This window comes from Sciurus carolinensis, chromosome 11 (genome assembly GCF_902686445.1).
Source record: "Sciurus carolinensis chromosome 11, mSciCar1.2, whole genome shotgun sequence".
In the NCBI taxonomy this organism is placed as follows: Eukaryota; Metazoa; Chordata; class Mammalia; order Rodentia; family Sciuridae; genus Sciurus; species Sciurus carolinensis.
The window spans coordinates 132520543-132542781 of NC_062223.1; the positions used below are offsets into that span (position 1 = coordinate 132520543).

The window sequence follows — 22239 nt, forward strand, 5'->3', positions numbered from 1 at the left end:
AAGAAAGGTTTATTTTGGCTCACAGTTTCCAAGGTTACAGTGTATGGTTGCTTAGCCCTGTTGCTTTGGGCCTATGGTGAAGTAGAACATAATGGTAGGGAGACTGTGGTGGAAGAAGCTGCTCACTTCATGACAGCTGAGAAGCTAAGAAACAAAGAGACAGAGAAAGGAAGGGACTGGGGTCCCAATGTCCCCTTCATGGTCACACTCTCAGTAACCTAACTTTGTTCACCAGACCTCACTTATTAAAAGTTCTACCACCTCCCAATAGCACAACAGGCTAAGGATCAAGACTTTAACATTTGGATCTTTGGGGGACACATATCCAAACCTAGTACTGAGCTTCTTTGCAAGAAGAAAGGGTGCTTCCTTCTGGAATAAAGAGAGAAAACAAAAGGTGTTAGAAGGGAATCACCTCTTTCTCTATCACTGAGCATTGTACCAAGAGGTCTGAAAATCAAAGATTAGGACATATGAAGATAGTTAAATATTGTTGCAGACAGCTACATGTAGATCAGCAGTACTTCACTCTTAAAATACCCCTCAGTGCAGATTTGTGTTGTGACCCATCTACTACATGCTCAGGGAAAGTCACCCCTAAAGACAGAGGGAGATGCTAGGTTCATGCCAGGTGTGGAGGGGAGGAGGCAGCCATACATGCTTGCTTTGGCAAGTTTCATCATGCTAAGGCAGCTGCAGCCATCTATGGTGTAGCAGGACAGGCTCTAAAAAGTGATAAAAACAGATGTTATGCTGAGGAGAAGGGTTCCCCATTCAAGACAGTAAGTTCTTAAGAAGGATGATGATAAAGCCCTAAAGGAACTCAAAAACAAGGTCTACATGGAGGATGCTCCCAGGATGCTGCACACAGTAGTGAATTACCACTTACAGAGATGATGGGCATACTAAACTCTACCCAGATTCAAATTTGCATTAGCCAACAGGACCACTGCCTCCAGAAACTGCAGAAGTGACCTTTGCCAAGTTATACTTTCCCAACAAGATCTGTTTTGCTACCACTTACTTTTATTGCAGTTGAATTCCCTTACAGTGTATGCAAGGGGGATACAAGTTGAGGAAAGAGAGGAAACTGGTGTTTTTCGGTTGATTTTCTACAAAGAAACAGACCTCTATGTGTTATTTTCCTCTTTGTTTAAAGCAGTCTGATTAAGTCTTTGAAAAGCTAAGGAACTGTTGACAGTGTCCAAAGGGTTCTGCCTTCTCCTCTTCCTTTCCTTTACACACTCCAAAACCTGCAGCCACAAAGCAGAACTAACCACATGGTGACTGTTTTGCTTCCTTATATCTCAATATGGAGGAGGGAGGGAAGTGGGAAGCAAGAATTGGGGACAAAGCAGGCAGGGAAGCAGAGTGTCCTGGAGACAGAAAGGAAACATCCTTGTGGGGCTAAATTGCATTCTACATAATAAACTATCATCGTGAAATGAGTGTTCCAATTGAGTTTTGATGTAAACACTAATATTTCCTCCACTCTGCTGTTCTCTTCTCAGGAGAGCTCATGTATATTTCACTATGTGTCCTACCTACTATTACACTCATACATCAAAGGATCTGAGGACAAGGAACCTGATTTTGAAAACATTATTCTTTTAAAGATTTATCCTCTCATCTTGACCACCTCCTTAGCCGAAAGGGAGAGGTTCTCCATAAATTATTTTAATGTGCTCTGCAAAAGGGATTTTCTCACCTCTTCTTCCAAAAACTTTTGTGCAAGTGAAATTAGACAGGGCTCTTGATTTCATTCGTTTTCTTTTTTCCATCCAAGCACACTTACAGACATTGATAAATGGTACAAGAAAGAAAAAAAAAAGGGGAGGAGGTATGGATTGAAAAATCTGAACATTTCAATGAAGGTCTTGTTTAACTGCAAGAAGGGTCACAAAGAATATTTTTTGAATACATTTCTTAGAAATGGATGTAAAGAAACCATTCAGAGTATTCCCTTTAGACTGGCTAATGTTCAGTGTCATTTAGAAGATGTATATTTTGCTCATCTCAGCAAAGCTCAGAACCCCAAGTTTCCAACCATAGTCCACAATGTCAGGACAGGAGCACTCAAACTTGACCCATAATGCCAGACTCCATTCCTAATGTGCCCCACACCTCTCGTCCCAGATGTCTGCTCTTGCTTCTTTTGGAATAGTCAAACCCTGAATGAAAGGAAGTTTGTGATACATAGCTGAGCCTTACGCATCTTAACTCTCACAGATCCTTACTTTGTAGACCAGGTCAATGTCATATCTTCTCTCTTAGACCCTGATGGGAACCACCCATATTTACAAACGGGCCTGTGAAGTGTCCCAGAAAATAACGACAGCATCTCACGAAGCAAGGGTACAAAGTTCTCCCTGCAGTTTAATATCAAGTATTTGGGTAAAATTCTCATCTCAGAATGTTATATCCAGTCCATTTTATAGTCTATTGCATCTTTTTTCATAGATGAGGTCTCCTGAGCCCCTCTTATGAATTTAACAGGTCATTAAGACCAGAACTGTCTAAACAGGCTCCAGGGAGACGCCACCACCTCACCCTGGCTGTTAGTTCAGTTATGATCTCCTTCCTGTTCTGATGTGAGATGCATCAGGAATCACATCACTCTTCCCAATTCCAGTCACTGTTTCCAAGAATTGCTGCTGCACCTGAGACTCTGCCGTGGTCAGCTGTGTTCCACCTGGGCCTCTGCTGAATAGTTTCTGCCTTGCTCCTATTACCATGGCACTCAGCCTGCAGTCCGAGTGCTGGTGTCAGGTGCTAGATGTCCTTGCTGGATACTGCTGTCTGTACAGGATTCCTCACTATCTTTGTATCTGCCTGGTGCTCCTTGTTACATCCAGCCTGGATCTCTAGGGATCATGTAGTCCTCTTGTTTTATTCTAGACAGCACTTGTGGTAGTGTATGTCCATCTGGAGATCATTCATCCAGTGGGTAGGTCCAGTTGCTGTGTCCAGTCTTTCCTGCCTCTTTCTGAGTGCTTCAGCATCTACAAGTTTATCAGGATAATGAAGGTTCTGAATTGGGACAGATGGTTTGTATCACACAAAGGGAGAAGAAAGTAATCACATAGTTGGTGCCCTTGCACCCTGGATGCCCTTTCAGGAATTCCTTTTCCACTCCTCATTTATAACCTAAAAGACTGGATAGCTACCTATGATGTCAAAATGGAGCAAAGGTGTATTGCACTTATGTACAATGCCTTACAGAGCCATAGTCTATGGGTCCTGCAAGATTTTCAGGATGTTAGCACTGGGAGGTACATCTGCATCAAAACTTGTTTTAATAGGATTCAAATGATGGCTTTGAGTTATATTTATCTGCTATGAGCTTCTCTTCAGTTTCATTTTCAAAAGGGGGAAAAAAGGTCATTTACAGAGCAGTTTGTGATCATTAATATAAGATAGATCTTCAAAGCAATTCCTGAATTGAAAAAAATTTCCTGGCTGTTTTCATCAAGCAGGCTAACCGTGAACAGGGTTTGATCACTTGAATGTGTCAGTTGGAGACAGGACTAGAAGATATTGCTTTAAAATCTCTTTTAAAAAAAATAATTTTCTCAAGCCCCTTGTTTTGGGGCTTATTGGGAGGAGGAGACCCAAAGAAAACAAAAACAAAAACAGATAAACTTGTTCCTAAGGAGGCAGTGTAAGGGGCAAAAAGGCAGAAAGAGCTTGAGGGTACAGAGTCCCCTGGCTGCCCAGTGTGCAGGGCTGTGTGGTTGCCAGGGCAGGAAGAGCAGGTGTCACCTGAGTGAGACTGCGGAGCTGAAGTGATACACAGCCAGGGTCATTTCTTGGCTCATTTATGGAGATTTGTCTCCACTTGGTGGACAGTCTCTAGAACTGCAATCAACTCCACTTGGCTTGCTGGTTAAGGCCCCAGTGCAGATCTCTTTTACAAAGAATATTCCAGAAGTCAGTATCCATTAGTCAAACAACTTGTGGGTTGTGGGAGGGCTCTCCACATCTGGAGATAGTAGCTCAACAGTCAGAACACGGTGGAGAGTTAAAGGTGGAGAGTCAAAGCTCTGAGCTGAAATTTGTCCAGACACTGTGTCCCAGGGAAGTTCTTTGGCAGCCACTCAGAGGCCAATTTCTTTAGTGACCCCACTTCCCTTTCTGGATTGCCCATGTAATTGGGGACATATACTACGCTGTGGGTACAATTCCTGAAATCCTTTTTCCTTGGAAGAACTGGCCCCAAATCCAACACTTTCTGAAGAATAAATGAATGGGATTTGGGGGATGGAGTAAAAAGGAGAAAGTGTTTAGGAAGAGATCTCTGGGAGGGAAAACCAGATTCTTATCTGTCTCTGCAGCCATATTGACTGGTGTGAAGTAGGTAGTCAGTTAATGTAATAAAATTTCTATTCATTTACTACAAAAAAGAAAAAAAAAAAGAAAATGTTGGAAGCCTACTGTGTTGAACAAAACAGACCAAAATATTTTCCATGGAGCTTCTGTTGTGTCCATCAAGTAGACAGTTCCAACATACACATATAATAGAATCAATTGATTATAAGAACAAGGAGAAAAATAAAACAAGGAAGGGGAGGGAGTGGTCAGGCATCAGGGTGGAGTGAATTGAAGAAATGGTATCCCTGGATGACAGACCCCTGATGTCCCTGTTGGCCTCACTTCCAGGTGAGATGAAATGCCTCTGTCTGTTGCTTAGAGAATCAGGGTCTTTGTTAAAGCTCATGTTGAGCAAATGTGACATCCCTCAGGGAATCCATGCTGTAGTCATGGAAAATACACCACTGTGATAAGTTGAGACAGGAAGCTTACCTAATGCCTTAAGGTATAGGACAAACTCTGGGGGCAGCCCTTCTAAAACAGGTAAGCCTATGACCGCAATGTTTTTACAAGCTTAAAAAGAGCAGTGGCTTGGTGACTTGTGAAGGAGGGGGTGCTGTTGATACCACCAATCCTTAGGGGCCACCTATGTTCCCTGGGAAGAGGTAACTGCCACACAGTCAGACTCCCTTCCGAGAATTATCATCTCCAGGGTAGTGGCCATAGCCAGAGGTGTCACAGAGCACCTGGCAATGGCTGGACACAAGCAGTTGTTTAAGTGTAATTTCTTCTATGTAGATATGGTATTATAAGTTGAGTGTCTCTTATGCAAAATGTTTGAGACCAGAAGTGTTTTGGATCACATTTTTTTCAGATTTTGAAAGATTTGCATAGACAAATGAGATTTCTTGAGTATTTGCATATAAGTAATGAGATATTTCAAGGATGAGACTCATTTCTGAACACAAAATTCATTTGTGTTTTGTATACACCTTATACATGTGACCTAAAGGCATTTTACACAATATTTTTTAAATACTTTTGTCCATGAAACAAAGTCTCACATTATAGAATTTTTTACTTTTATCATCACTTCAGTGGTCACAAATCTCCAGGTTTCCAGATTAGGGATATTCAACTTGTTTTTATTTCTCTCAATACAGTGGCTGAAGTTGACTCTAATGTTGGCCCTGTGTTCTGTGATAGTCTCTCATTTGGCTGCAGTCTCCCCAGACAGGTACCATCTACTGGACCATCTACTGGGCTCTCTCTTGAATGTCCCCACTATGTTAACAGGTCATTTCCAGTGGTTTTACAGGGGTGGGGGATTTGAATGATTTCAGAGATAAAGTTGAGACAATCTCTGGGCCTATCCCTGAGGATGCACAAAACCACAGGCAAGCCACATCCCTTCCCCCTGCATGTGCCTTCTATGGATGATCTTTTACTGGGAATGTCCTCCTTTCTCTCCTCCACCCATCCATTCATATCCTGGATGAAGTTTTTCTGATCCTTCTATAACAATAATGCTCAGAGGCCAGATTCCACACTTAGACAACTTGGTACCCTATCTTGCCTTGCTTCCTGCGTCTTCTTCCTCTGACTATGTCTTTCTCCTCAGAGTATATGTTTCTTGAGGGGAAAAATTCTCTGGATGTAAGAATCACAGTGGTCTACTTTCCTCAGAGTGCTAGAAAAAGACCTACCCACTCAGAACCATTATGTCAGCAGCATCCTGTCTACCACAGTGCTTCCCAAGGAGAGGACAAAGGGCAATGAGTGTAAGGAAGTGACTGGGACCCTGGCATACTCCACATCTGAAATAACCAGTTCTCAACTAGAACTTTCAACCACCATCACCTCCCAAACAGTGGAAATATTCTTTGAACATTCAAAATAGTGAGCTAACAGTGCTGAATGAAGTCTGAAAATATGCCAGCCTAGCCCAACACTTTTATAGATAAATTTGCCAAGGTGCAGCAAGGTTACAAGACTTGCTGAGATCCCATGTTAGTTCAAGGAACTAACTCAGGGTGCCTGCTTTGGGTTTTGTGTTGTTTTCATTATACCAGACTGAATCTAACTTCTTATTCTAATTATGGTATGCAGGAACAACCAAGTAAATCTATGTCCTGTGCAATATCTTAGGCTCCATTCATCGGTCAAATGAGACTTCCACTTCATGCTTAATCTAGCTCCCATGGAAGAGAAAACCACTAAACAAAATGGAACAATTATTAATAAGGACCTGCAACATTTATTTCTAAGGAATCACCCCTTTCTCATTCTTTCCCTGTTACTCACTTATGGTACAAAATGCTTTTGAAATTGCACAACATTTTCACATACAGTAACATGGTCTCACAACGATCTTTGGAAGATGTATAACTAGTTCCATTTATCAATTTAGGAAATGAAGGCTCAAAAAGGTTAAGTGATTGTCATTTGGTCAGAGATCAACAGCTAGTAAAGAATATAGCTTGGACTTGAATAAGCCCAGGTTCTTCCAACTGCAAATCACTCTTCATGTTAAAATAGCCACCAGTTCCTTTGTATTTGGGAGCTCCCCTGGGGGTTGGAATGAGGAGTTCTTGAATCTGGGAGTTCCCAGTTTCAACCCTGATTGAACCATTGAGAGCACTCCCAGAGAGACAGATTGCAATTCTTTTTTCAAGTGAAACAAACTCATAGAATAAAGGGAAACTTACTAGCCTGGTTGTCTTATTTTACCAATGTGTCCATTGAGATCCTGGGAGGCAAGGAGATTTGAATCAGTAGTATAAATTGCTTTCCTATACCCAAAGTGCATGTTGGTAAAGTGGCCGGGTGCATGAACTCGTTTCTTGTAGCCTCTATTGCTCTCTCACTGTCTCACTGTGCTGTCATGTTAGCTTTACCCCAGGGAACAGTGAAGTCATCCTGAACCCCATGTGGCTAGATCCAGATCAACTCTATCCCACAGTGAATCTGTCTCCCCACCCCTTTTGCAAATTGTTTCTTTTGGGGAAAAGGTTCATGACTTATTTGTGTAAAGTCCCATCAACTCAGTCCCACGGTATGTAGGAAGAGGTTTGGAGGATGATTCTCTTTGACAGTGTCGTTATAAATAATTGTTATTTTCTTCTCTATACTTCATCTATATTTTGTCTTAATGGTGGAGACACATTTCTATTCTAAACATGAAATAATATGCTTCATTTTGGGCCTTTCCTTAGCACATTGTCAACAAAAATTGACCTGATAAACTTGACCAAAACAACCTGACAAAAACAATCAGAGGAGGAAAAGTCTATTTTGGCTCAAGGTTTCAGAGGTCTTAGTCTGTAGATGGTGATATCCATTGCTCTGTGCCTGAGGTAAGGCAGAACATGCAGACAGAAGGGCATGGTGGAGTAAAGCAGCTCGCAACATGGCAACAAGGAAGGAGATGGGAATGTGTGCTTTGCTCAACAGGGACAAAATATGAACCCCAAAGACTTGCCTCAATTGATCTGCCTCTTCTAGCACACCCTACCTACCGTTACCACTCATTTAATCCATATCAATGCATTAAAGCAGTGATTATATTAAAACTCTCATAACCCAATCATTTCACCTCTGAACCTTGTACTGTCCCACATGAATTTTTGGGGGACACCTCATATCCAAACCATAACATATATCAAAGGCTGATATTGACAAAACATTTTAATTCTAGATTCAGTTGTGAAATTTTGTGTATTTTCTTAAGTCATATTGTGAGCTTCTGAAGTGGACTCTAAGACATTCTGGTTTATTGGAAATACAGTTTAGCCACTGGGGCAGGGTGGGTGTGAACAAAAGAAAATGAAGAAGCCCTTTAAGCTCTGCTTGGACAATTGGCCCCTAAATAGTCACATAATGATTATTTTCCCTTAATGGTTCCAAAAGAAAGAAAATCCTTGTCAGATGGATTTCCACTTACATATTAGAAATTTATGTCCGCAGCAATCTTGTTCTATGTTATAATGCTAAAGCAGAAGACTAGTTCTCAGCTTGGCTTCTAGTAGAAACCATCCTCAACTTTTCCAATATAATTCTTTGATCAAAATTCATGCACCTTGTTCTCTCAGTTCCCTCTTTATTTGGGTTCTAATACCTGTTCAACACACGCTAGTCAATTATCTGCCACAAAACATTGATATATTGCCCCAGGAACTATGAAATTACATGCTCTCAGAAGGAGTTGTTGGGATAACTTGATTCTAAGAAGTTATGCTAATGAGAAAAAAAACCTAGGTATCTGACATATAAATGCTAGAGATGTTCTTTAGTAGATGGACATTTGGGCATTCCATGAATATAGGTATACATGAATTAGCATATCTGGTTGACATCTCATTGTATTGGGAAACCCAGATTCTTCATAGACTCAGTTTTCCATGCTGGTGTTGAGCAAAACAATCATAGGTCAAGGTGCCCTAGGAGACTACAGGAGACTAAAGAGGTAGACAGTGTCAGTCAAGATTCCGGCACATAACTGGCTGAAACTTAGTTCATGATGAAAGACACAGACAAACAGAACCAGGGAATAGTCACTTAAATTAATCATAGAATAACATTATCTGGAGCTACATGGATCAACAAACTGAGAGTATCAAATCCAACATCTTGAAATGTAGTAGAAACAAAAATCCAAATTTACTGAGATATTAGCTAGAAGATATTAGCTAGAAGAAGACTGTGGAGTGACTCACAGTCACTTCAAGAGTGTGAATTTGGGAGCCTAAAAATATATGTTTGAATATATATTTTACTTACCATGTTAATAAGTGAAATAAACTTGGATAAGATTTTTGAATCCCACAAAACCTCAGCCTTCCCATCTCCGAAACAGGGATACAAATATCTAGATCAAATGTTATCCATAAGAAAAATGACACCATGCAAGTAGAATGCCAAGCATTAAGTCTGATACAGGAAGGTCACTTTCTTTTTTAAAAACAGATAGAACTTTAACTAGAAACAATAATAATCCTGGTCAGTGTGGTTCCCTCACCCAGAAGTGGAGGCTTCATACCAGAATTATTTGGAAGAAATTTCCCAAGCACAGGTTTTGCCTCCTTCTACTCAAGAAAACGTTGGAATCACATGCACAAGATTGCAGCTGGGTGCAGAGGACAGTAGCAGTTTATGTGTGATTGAACTTGTGTGTAGAGACCAAGAGAAAATGTGTAAAAGACAATCTGAAGACAGGTGAGCCTGCAGCAATGCAGATGCAATTATGCACGGGAGGAAGCCAGTGCAGAGTTGTGAGAGCCCTGATATGTACATAGCAGTGTGATGGGGAGCATGCTTGTGGGTACTTGCTTGTGTCTGCTTGCCCCCACACCCTCATAGCACCTTCTGTGTTGTGGGCAGGTGCACATTCCTCCAAGTATGTGTGATACCACAAACACAAAGGCAGAGGTGACAAAGACCATTAACTCTTAGGAGCTCCATATAATAACGATCATGATAAAATTGCTCTTTCATGGCTGAGCCTAATTTGATAGCAAGCTCAGAGGAGAAGGAAGAAAGACATGTGAATAGTTCTGGCACCATCCAAGCTGGTACTGTGGCTCTACCTGGGAGGAGAAAAAACTGCTGCCACCTCCTGATGAACAAACGCCAATTCCCTGGTCTCTGATAAATTCCACTTCTAACAAGTAGTGGGGGCTGTTTAGTTGGTGTCCTTAGTACTTATTAACAATAAATAAAGCTTCAATAAATATGCAAAGCAAAAACTAATTTAAATTGACATTTGTACCGGGTGGGGTGAGAGAGAGTCCGTTATACCATAAAGTGATTTAGGATATATTACCTCGGGCATCTGCATTACAAATTTACCTCTCATTACAGCTATGTTAACGGGAAAAGGCAGCTTCTCAACAACATTCAAGGCAGAGTTTATTAGCATAAATTTGCATAATAATTAGCTCTGCAGCAAGCAAAGGCTGTCATGTCTTTCAAACAGGCAACTTCCAATGTCAATTTTCTGTGCTTCACTGCTTGTCCCTGTTCTGTCAAAAGCTCCTGGAACCCCCTTGGCCTGCTTTCGTGAGCTGCTAGCTTCTCTCCTACTGGTTCATTTAGGCTCAGAATTTCACAGTCTTTACCCAGTTTCTCTTTGGAGGAAACCGATGCCAGTCTTCAGTTGGGGATGGAGGTGACCAGAAGCCCAGCTGGCAGTTTGCCAGCCTGGAAACCAAGGGGCATGACCTCCAACACTCACTCTCCACTCTCAGATATTAAAGCACTATGGAGAGAAATACGGTGTGGTTAGTTCGGAAAGATGGTGCAGCTGTAAGTAATATTTATTTGATTTTTGGAATGCCTAACTCCATATTGTTTATTAGCAGCTTCCTTGTGTTGTGTCTAAGCTAAAATAATAATTAGTTCTCATGACTTGCTGGGTGGTCAGGGCAGGCTGCAGAGAGTGTGAGAAGAAAATTTGCACCAGGGTAAATACAATGAAGCAGGGGCTGAAGTTTCACTGATGCCAGTCCCCAAGCCTCTGTCAGCTTGGGGATGTTTCTGTGAACTCAGTGACAGCCATCAATCTTTTGAGACACAAGACACATTCTTCTCCAGCACATTAGGACCCTTTCCACCCAGTGAGCTATGGTAAGAGAGAAGTGATGTTCCTGTATTATACATGATCAAAGGTCAAATGGGAGATATCCTAGATGTGTTTCATCTGAAAAAATAAAATATTGCAGGTTTGTGTATGCCAGATGCTGGGAAAGATGGGTATCTCACCAAAGATTATACATGCACATATATATATTTACCACATATATGCAAATATATATATATACAAATACATATTGACATATATGTGGTAAATACACACACAGTTCCTACTATCTCAGAAAAATTTTACAATATAAGTGAAATGATGATTAAAATATATTTTTGAGTGTTTACTTGGTCTGAGATTTCCTTTTAAAATTCTTATATTGTCCCTAAGAGATAAGAATTATTAGTTACCCATTTAGATGCATAAAATGATACTGGAACATTTTTAAATTCCAGAGCACAAATTCTGTGAGAAAGACTGCAGCGTCTTAAAAAAATAAAAACACCAGGCCAAGATTTAGAGGCATGCTTGTGTGTTAGTGCTACCTGTCATATGATGTGGTCTAGTCACTCCTGGAAACTGAAGTTTCCCAAATCTAGAATGTAGGTAATAATGAGATGTAATCTCATTAATAATGAGGTAATCACTCCTTAAAAACACTGGGGTTCTACATTTCAAAGAGTGAAGGTAGAAGAGGTATTTTATTATCTAGCACATTAGAGGTTCATTTTTGCAGTGACCAGTGTTAGACTTTTCTTTAGTTTTGGTAAATATTTGGACACTTTTCCAGACAAAAAAATGCAGCTAAAAATATCCATTCAAATCAGGTACAGTGGCACACGCCTGTAATACCATGGGCTCAGGAGGCTGAGGCAGGAGGATCAAGAGTTCAAAGCCAGCCTCAGCAAAAGCCAGGAGCTAAGCAACTCAGTGAGACCCTCTCTGTAAATAAAATACAAAATAGGACTGGGGATGTGGTTCAGTGTTTCAGTGGTTCATTGCCCCTGAGTTCAATACCCGGTACCAAAAAAAAAAAAAAAAAAAAAAAAAAATCCATTCAAAATTCTGAGGACTGAGCATTCAAAGGTCTCCTATACACTCCATACACTGTCTAAAACCCCTGCAAATCCAAGAGGAAATCTTCCTGATATACTCCAATGCTATCATTTTATTGATGTGAGATGCTTTCAGAGAAGACAAAATATTTGCCCAAATTCACAGGATTAGTACGTAAAGTCAGCAGCCCTGTGCCACAAGTCACTTTATGCTGCTTAAAGAATATCATGCTCTTATTCACAGTACTCAGATGGGATAGGCATAACAAAATTAAACAATGGGAAGTTTAAAACCACCTGTTGGGAGGTGGGTGGGGAGTGACAGCTAATGGGTGCTGATTTCTTCTGTGGTAAAATCTTTCATAGTCTGGAATTAAATCATGGTGATGGGTGTACAACCTTGTGAATATATTAAAAATCACTGAATTGTTGACTTTGAAATGGTGAATTTTATGGTATGTAAATTATAACTCAATTTAAAAATACCTACTGTGACAATCACTCAAAATACTCTTAAAAAGCTTCATATTTAAGAAAATAAATGAGAGACTAAACGTTTAAAATAATTCAAAGGCAATGACAACATAATCCTCCAGTGTGTTTTAGGGAGGAGGAGAAGCAGTTAAAAAAAGAAAACAGAGAAAGCCAATACAGTTAACCGCACCAAAATGAATTGATCACTAATTGAGGCCTATGGCTATTATTCAAAGAACTACTCTTACTTGAGTTAACCATACTTACCTCTGGAGACCACATGATGATCAGTGTGATCAATGTGATCAATTTTATCTTCCAAGGATAAAATGTATCTTGGAACTACTTTATTATTACCATTAAGAGAAGCAGAATTCTCTGTCTGTGGGAGAGTTACAATCTAATGGGACCATGTTGACTTTCAACACAGTGACAGTCTGGAGAGGTGACAGAGCATTGTGTTCTGCAGTAATTGGGGACAAATCTCCATGGTGGGTCTGGGACATGATGCATTACCTGATCATCACTCCTTAAAAACACTGGAGTTCTACATTCCAAAGAGTGAGTTGCACAGAGCTTAAAAAAGGCATTGATTTGTGTTGTGAGGTAGCCTTCCCTAACACACTATGTGTCAGCTGAACGAAGAGGGTTGGCATGAATACATCATATTTTGAAGTGACCCCAGGAAGCAAGTGTGGAAGACTGGGAAGGGTAAAAACCTGGGAGGAGGAACAATCAATACAAAGAAGGATCTTGAGTTAGTTACCATATTGAAGCTGAGGTTTCGATGAGGCTGGATCTTGCAGAATCTTTCAAAGGAATCGTGTAAGATTCCCTTAGAATCACTTGCCTGAGGGATTAAGTGGGAAGAACCATTTCCACCATTTGTAATGGCTTGTTATTTTTATTTGTCTCAGGCATAGGTTAACATCTGAGGGCCCCCAATTTGCTGTAAGCACAAGTTATACTTTGGGACAGAAAAGCTAGGTGCAACCCAGGTGATATGCTCTTGGTTTATATTGATGAGAAGCTCACTACTGCAGCATTGACTGAAATAAAAGGACAGAGCAGAATAGAATGCAGGTGCTGGTCTGATGAATTTTTGTAGACCACGGTGACTAAAGAGGAGCAATTTAGAGGAGCAATGTCAATTAGGCTCTCTTGCAAGATTCCAACAATGAAGATCTATGACCTCCCAGGGGAGGAAGGAGTGGAGGGGAATTCTCAGCACCACTCAGACTGCTTGCCCTTAGAAGTGAAGTCCATTCCTCTTCTGCTAGTTGCATGACCCACTATGGAATCTAGACTGTAGGCTTCTTGAAGGTGAGAACTATGTCACCTCCATTTGCCTCTGTTTCTCAGCATAGAGATCTGTGTCTGCCAAATAACAGTTCTCAATAAATAGCTAGTAAATACAAAGTCACCTCATTGCAAGGGATGTGAAATATCTGCCGGTCTTGACATTGTCACCCTCAACAATGCTTCTGACAAGCAATTATGAGCAATAGCACTAGCAATTTACTATTTATTGATGCAGACACACTGACATGTACTTTATATACATTATCTCACTGAAAACTCACAAAATCCTTTATAAGAAGGGCAGAGAATTATCACCTTGTTTTGTGAGTAAGGAAACAAGACTTAGAATATTGGCCCAAGGTCATGTAAGTGGTAAATAGTACATCCAGGATTGAAAACCAGTTTGACTTTTTCCAAAATGTATATTCTTAAATATTAATCCGTCCTCCATCCTATGCCATCTATTCTCTACATGAATGACTCCAGTAATGGGAATCTCATTCATTATTTGCCGAGATCGCTTGTTCAATCTTTAGAGAGCCCTTGAGGCCATACAGAATAAGTCAATCCACATTTCTTTCTCTCAATATGCAAATCTACTTAAAACATCTCTATCTTTGTAGAGCTCATTTCAAATGATAATCTTTCATTTTTCTAAGACCACCAAGTGAGTTACTTTACTTTCCTGACATCTGGTCTCAGATGTCATATCTGGGATTTATGCATCACATAAGAGCTACACTAGAAGACCTCTAAAATCTTTTCTGATTCAGTTATTCTATCCTTTTTCTGGTAGTACAATGGTGGCCCGTCTCTTTACTTCGGATGCTAGGAGGCTCAGAGTTTCAATAACTGTAAAGTATAGTAAGTTCATTATGACATATCATTGTGGGTACAAGTTCCCTTTAGGGGAATAAGAAAGATCCAATACTTAGCCTGAGTGTGGGAGAGAATTTGGAGACTTCCAATGCCAGACATTAGATATCTTTTAGTTCAACTCCTAGGAAAAAGAAAAATGATGTCTGGGGAAAAGGAAGTCTATCCAACAGCTGGGCAGAACTCTTGAATCCCAGGCTCCCTAATGAAGACTTGGATCACAGATTATAAGCAGTAGGGTATTCTTACTATTGGTAATGTTACTTGTTCACTTAATCTTGCAAAATTATGATTAGTATCAATAAATCTGTCTCTCCTCATGATTATGTACCCTTATCCAATCCTTTTTACAACCTTCTAAGCGCTTTGATGCTGATATAGGTGAAAACACAGCCATCAGGAAGCCACAAGTTTCAACTGCACTTCAAAAATCATCAGAAACAAGGCACAGAGGTGAAGAATCAAGCACAGAATCACCTCCTGTCCCTGTATATCTGCCATCATACCTCCCCAAAGATATTCTTGGCTCATTTAGAAATGAGTCCTGAACCAAATATGTCAGGACAGAAGGGTAGAGAGCAGAAAGAAAGCAAGAGTGGTTCGATGTCAACGTCTCATATGTCCCCACCTCTTCTGTCAACATTTGTCACAGAACATGTAGAAGACAAAGCATGCCTCTCTTCTCTCCCCCCACCAACCCCTCCTTTCTCTTTTCTTTCTTAAAGTACCTGCAAGAGTGCAAAATATTGACATTGACAGATATCAGAGGTGACTGTAGGATCAATATTTCGACGACAGTGTCGGGATCGGTTTGGCAATCTGCTATGTGCTCACAGCCTTTTATTACTAGGTCATGCAGAGCCACGTCTTTCCAAAGACAGAACTGAAACAAGGTTCAGCAGGTCTCAGAGGCTTCTCTTCAATACACCTTTCATGTGGGCAAGGTCATGGAGCAGGTGAAACCCTTTATTCTTTGGACACCTCTCTAAAGAAAGGATGCCATTTTCAGAAGGCACTGGGGAGGTTCAGAGCAAGGCGTGGGATCATGCTGTAGCATGTGCTGCAGTCCTGCTGCTGCCCAGGAGGGCTTGGCTGGCTGATGCTTTGCTGCAGGGTATTCTTCTCTGAAGCTGGACGCCCCTGTGGGCACACATGGACTGCTTTATTGGAAGTGATGCCTCTCACACCTGAGGCCTTATAAACAAATCTTGGCTAAGAAAAAACATGATCCATCTGTTCTGGGAATTCTGACCACTTAATCGAGAGGAGAAAATTCTTTCTGGCAATCCCAGGATGTGGGGCTACCCCCATTTCTCTTTATCTCTGAAGCACTCTTTACCTTGAGGAGCTATCAATAGAGAACAGGTGACCAAGGCCATGGGCAGCTTAGCCCCATCAAAGCCGGAGCTCTTGGCCATTCATAAACCTATGTGGAGACCAAAAAGAAACTACAGCAACAGAACCTGCCATCAAAATGCCAACCTGCTAGTAGTTTTTTTTTTTTCTTTTTTCATTTATTTGAATTACAAACCTAATACATGATTTTTGATATAATTTAAAGAATATGAAATATAGATTGTAAGATATTCTCTACCTCTCTCGTATACCTGGATATTACTATTTGTGTGTGAGGGAGTGGGAGGCTGGATTTTAGAAATACACTGTGTATTCTTCCACGATTAATTTTTTCTTGTATAAACATATCTTTTTATACTTTCTTTTTCATACAGATAGGGTTATAGAATATATATAATTTTATTTGCTTAATATTTTGTAGACATCCTTTCAAGTTAAGCATGTACGTCATTGGCAAATGAATTGGATGTTTCTGACTAGATGTACTTTTCCAAATAACTTTCTCTTCTCCCCCTATCCCAAAATGGTCTGAATTCCTCAGGTTTTCAAGAAGCAGGAAAAGATCAACATTTCTCTACTTCTCTGTGCTGTGTAGACCTGTATCTTTCATTGGTTCATTTAAATCACTCACTTTTACCTGCAAGGAAAAAAAAAAAAAATCCCTGGCTTTGGAATTTCATTTAAGATGTGGGGAAATAATAGCCTTGAGGAACTTTATATAGAATCGCAGAACTGAGATTCAGAAGCAGCTTTAATATCATGCAAACATAGCAGCTATCTGATCTTGATCTGCCTGACCTGACTGGCTTCCTCTGTAACACCAAAATAGTTCTTCAGTGCATAGTCACTGGGCTCCAATGAGATAGTCCCACAAAATCATGTATGAATGCAATTTTTCTTCATCATCATCAAAGTCAATACCATCATCATCCTCATGAATATGCTGAAGCTCAGAAACCCTAGGTGACTCTCAAAGTTCATCATTGGTTGGTGATGGGGCTGGGTGAAACACACATCTCTCGACTATCAGTAGTCATCTTTTAGATTCGGGCACACTTGTTTCACCCAGTTTTTTTCCTTCAAGTGGATGAAGTCTCAGAGGAAATAGACTTTGATTCTTAAGCAATCCAACTGATTTTCTAGGGGCACAATATTTAAAGGCTAGAGTAGGAAAGTACTTTGTGATCAGGTAGTGAGGGTTGTCAGTGAGACAGGAGGCAACATGTGTGACTTGTTTTGCTGTCTCCTTTCCAAAATACCTACAACAGGTGGTTGGTGCTTTTTTCTTCAGGGAATTCTGCAGCCAACCAAATCATTGCTTTCTATACACTCAAAGCCAGCCTTGGACAAAATGAGGTTACCTGGAGTGAGAACAAGAAAATTGGGCAAGGTTAACTCCCTAACTTCATATATAACTTCATGAACTACTTAAGAATTCTACCCTGCCTCGAAATCTGGAGGGCTGGGATTGGCCAGTAGTATCTAGAAGAGAGTCTATGGACCATTACCCTGAGGCAAAGGTGCTAGAATCGTTCCCGTCACTCACAGAATTGATTCAGTGGTATCAGGTTCAAGTGCTACAGTTTTGCCCTTATTTTCCCTGCAGGATCAGTGTGATACTTTGTCTAAATGAAAGAAAGGAAGCAATCTGAAATCAAGATAAAATGAAGCAAGACCCTTGCCTAATGTCACTTGCAAAGCTAGATTCTTCATGATTTAAAGACTGAAATATGAAAAGTAAAATTATAAAATCAATAGAGGGAAATGTCAGAGCATGTCTTTGTGAACTAGGAGTGGGGAAGAATTTTCTGGATTTTTAGAAATAACTTCAAATGCAAAAAGTATAGGAAAAATGATGACTAAGTATGACAGAATTAAGGATTTCTGTTCAGTGAGAGAAATACCAGAAATGTTTTAGTATTCAAACTTTTGGGAGAAGATATTTGCAATGTGTAAAAATACTAAGGAACTAATAATTTGTTTGTATGAAGAAAATCTTCAAATCGATAAGAAAAAAGTCATAATGGAATATAGGCAAAATATATGAGCAGATGATTTAGAGACAAAACCCAAAAGACTATGGGCTACAAGAAGGAATCCTCAGCTCACTGGCAATAGATAAATAAAGATTAAAATAATAAGAGTACAGAATAAAATCACTTTATACATAAATGACTGGCAGAAATCACAAAGTTGAACAGTGTCAAGTGGTTGAGGGGATGCAGGCAATATGAGAAACATTAGAGGGGTAGCTATTCCAGAGAGGGATATGATAACACTTAGATTAAATAAATTATATTCTTAAGACCTAGCAATTTCATCTCCCCAATAAGTGTCCTGAAGAGAATATCTGCAGGATGTCTCCTGCAGTGTTGTTGCAGGGAAGGGGAAATGGAGATACTGGAGGGGCAGAAAAATTGGTAGGTAGTTGAGATGCACAAAACACAGTGTAGACGCTAGAAATAATCAAGTCAAAGCACAGAGAGCAACAGAGATGATCTCAGAAATATGTTGTCCAGTGTAAAACATGGAGACAATGACATATCCAACACAGCATTGCCTATGTTAAAATGGGTGCACATCCACACGTATTTAATATCAGACATACAGGCTCAGCGGTACAACAGACATAAGGCCTGAGTATGGTGATCCAAATGGAAACTGGATAAAAGTGAATGAGGCAATAGAGGAGTGAACACACCTGTATGTGAACTGCTGATGATGAATGAAGCGTGACTCAGTCATTAGCCTGTGCCCAGGTAAAAAGGAAATAAAATTAAATGAAATTAAAAGGTAAAATAAAGTGCAGCGTAATTTAAAAGTATAGAGACTGGGAGTACTTTCAGTCCTCCTGTGTAGCTTCTTGTTCCTCTTCCATCCAGAGAAGAGGAAGTTAGCAACCCTTGAAGTCATCTCCAGGCTAACATTTTAGGATGCCTTAGGTGCAGCTTTTTAGAGCATACTTTTACAGAGCTGTATTGCCTATTGTGGGCACAAGAGGGCGCTCCCTGCTCGTGGATTTTAATAATCCTGGCTGTCACTCCAAATTTAAGACATAAATGTCTCATTTCAAGATGACGCCCTGCCACCACCACCACCACACACACGTACTCCTCATTCTGTGCTGTTCTTTCACTGCTTGAGAAACACTAAGCACACACCTATTAGGAGTTATAAGCGACAGATTTGAGAGAAGTACTGAGCCACATGAGTCCTTTTTACTGAGTGGTGTGTCCTTATGTTCCCCAAATATGCCATGCATTTCTTCCTCTCACTGTTCTTATATCACCCCCGCTCCAATATTCCTCCCATCCACCCACAGCTCCCATCTTGTCTCATCCAGTTTTCTACATATACATCTGCCTGTATTATCTCTTGGCCCCTACCTCCTTCCAAATGAAGACATTTGCTCTAGCCAAGCTTATTCAATATGTAATTGCATATACTTTTGAGACATATTTTTTGCTAGTGTAAGTCAAGAGAGGCATATTTTAACTCAATAGAAGGAAAGAATAAACCAATAGACTGTTAGAATTCATAGTAAGGTTATCTCATTAAATAGTGATTGCCCCCCTCCTGAAAGCATTCAAGGTCAACCATCCATAAAACAGGAGTGGGTACAGGGGTCCCAGATATTGATGGCTATCTGGAGAAGAAGGTATTTAAGATTATTTCCAACCATTATTTTTTTTTCTGTATGTACATTCAAAACTTCTGATTTACAATCATATCTCCTTTCAGATAAGTTAAAATTCCTGTTAAGAATAGAGAGAAGGGCCAGTTGCCCCAGTTCATGCCTGTAAGCCCAGAGGCTCAGAAGGCTGAGACAAAAGGATCACAAGTTCGAGACTAGCCTCAGCAACTTAGTGAGACCCTAAGCAACATAGTGAGACCCTGTCTCAAAATAAAATGCAAAAAAAAGGGGGGGCTGGGGATGTAGCTCAGGGATAGAGTCCCCTGGGTTCAATCCCCAATACTAAAAAGAAAGAAAAAAAGAGAAGGTAAAAAAAAATGCTTCTTAAGTACTCTAAACTCATTCTCGATGAAGGAAAAATGACTGTGCAAGACTACAAAGTGCATAGCTGGGGTGGTCACATGTGGTACCTGAGGAGGCCCTGATTGATGCACCAGGTTTTACAGTTTGTCCCTTGCACCAGCTCACGGTGTGACCTCATAAATTCAGAAACCACCACCCCTCCATCTCCAATGACCTGTCATCAGGTGAGGGGGAGGTGAACTACCATGTATGATCACCAAGGTCCTTTCCACCTTCTCCCTCTCAACCCTCTCCAGCCTGCTGCAGGCTCTGCCTCTGCTCTGTGAAGATGTCCAGGACAAGGTAAAGTGCCTATCCAAGAGAATGGGAAGACCGGCACCATCCTCTCTTCTAAAGGCTTGCTGGGAATGCTTTTTGAACTTCAACCCGGTCAGTAAAACAGTTTTGTCAATTTAATGGGATATAAGAAGGAGCATTTCACTAGAAGTGCCAGAAATCATCACTACCAGTGAATAGGGAGCAGAGCAATAACACAAGAAGAACACTCCTCACAGACTATGAGCAGGGCTCCTACTCAACACAGTCTACCCATACCAGGGCCATGGCCACTGACCACATCACCTCAGCCAGGTGCAGATGCCTAAACATGTAGATCTGATTTTGAATCAGCAAAAATGGAATGGGAGGCAGTACCTAGCAAGCAGAAATGTCTGTACTAATCACCTATGCAGGCTTGTTAAAACATGGGCTCTGCTACAGTCCATCAGGGGCAGGGCCTGAGTCTCCTCATTTCTAAAAAGCTTCAAAGTACCACCAGCACAGTTGTGTGCATACTGTACTTCAAGTAGCAATGCCCTAGGGAGTTGAGGATGAAGCAGAATGCCAACAATTCTATGCACAGATCCAAACTGTGAAAAATCTTCCTTTTTCTTGGTGGATGTGAAAAATCTTCCATTTTCTTGGTGGATCCCCCTGCCCAATTTATTAGGTTCCTATTTTAACTGTGGAACATTTTAGGTATGCTAGTAATTGAGACCAAGGGGTTGGTTGAAAGGACAGCCACAGGCCTGGAATTCCATAGTCCTATATTTCATTCAACAATTTTCTCCTTGCCTTCAAGCTAGTACCATACCTGAACTTACTGTGTCCATTTCTTTTCACTTTTGCTGCTAAGGAGTCACCAAGCACCTTGAAGATGGAGAGAAAATGAACATAAAATTTCGTTTTGCTTTGGACCTGGATGGTGTATGTCACATCTGTCCTTTGAATACACAGCAGGTGTCTGTTTGCTTCTCCATTCACTCATTGCTTACTAACCTAGGCTATCTTCGGCATGCCATCCTCCATTCTGGGAGTTGAGGGTTTGGTACAGAATAAGTCTGTTCATGAACCTCACAATTTAGTATACAGGTGAGTGGAAGAGTGTAATGTGAGAGAAGACCATACAGCATGGGCCTCATTAGCTTTTGGTGGGAGACTACTGGCAATACTGTATTAATAACAGTAATCAGAAGTTTTAGAATTAGAAGGATCCCAGGTTCAAATATTCAAGACAGCTACTTCTGCAGGACCTTCTTCCATCATCCCAGTCTATGATGAGAGTTTTAAGGTGATGAGCCCCTCTGGAATCCTCCTATGGAGAAGGTGCCTTACAGAGGGGGTGCAGTAACAATAAGCATACCTTATATTTATATGGTTCCTTTTGGATGGACCAAAGATGTCTGGTGAACTTTATTCCATGATGGCTTTCTTCTGAAACTCTCTGGTATTCTTGGAAGAGCTCTTTCTCCTTTCCCTATGGGAGGCCATCACATTTTGTACACAAATCACTTAGGATGTGGTATACTCAATTAACTGAATGCCTCCCCCATTAGATTGCAAGCTTGACACTTAAGGTCTGAGTCTCATGCGTCTTTGTATTCTTAGCACTAATTGAGCACAGGCTGTGCTCAAGGAAGCACTGATGAATTCACAGGTGCATAAGGGAATGAATGACATGCTTGAGACACAGTAACATATTTAGTGTTTGCAGACCATCTTCTGTTTCAGACATGCTGGATTGCAAGTGGATTGAACTCTTTTCCTGAAGAAGCTTCTATCAGAATCTCCCAGGTCAATGCTGTGAAAAAGACAGTGCTGTATAAAACACATTCCTGATATAGGGTCCTGTGATTGGACCCCTCTCAAAGCCCCCTCACCCCAAGAGGGAAGCCTTGTGGTGTATTACAATGGTGCTTACCACTCAATCAAGCTAATTCCTAGGAAGAGGAACAGAGGCCAAAGTGAGA

The 22239-nt window shown here is 40.7% G+C and overlaps 1 protein-coding gene across 1 annotated transcript in view; it reads right to left on the reverse strand.

The window, feature by feature from the left end:
• Opcml (opioid binding protein/cell adhesion molecule like) overlaps nt 1–22239 on the reverse strand; it is a 1105437-nt gene that overhangs the window by 641744 nt on the left and 441454 nt on the right. The gene's annotated exons all lie outside the window — the stretch shown is intronic.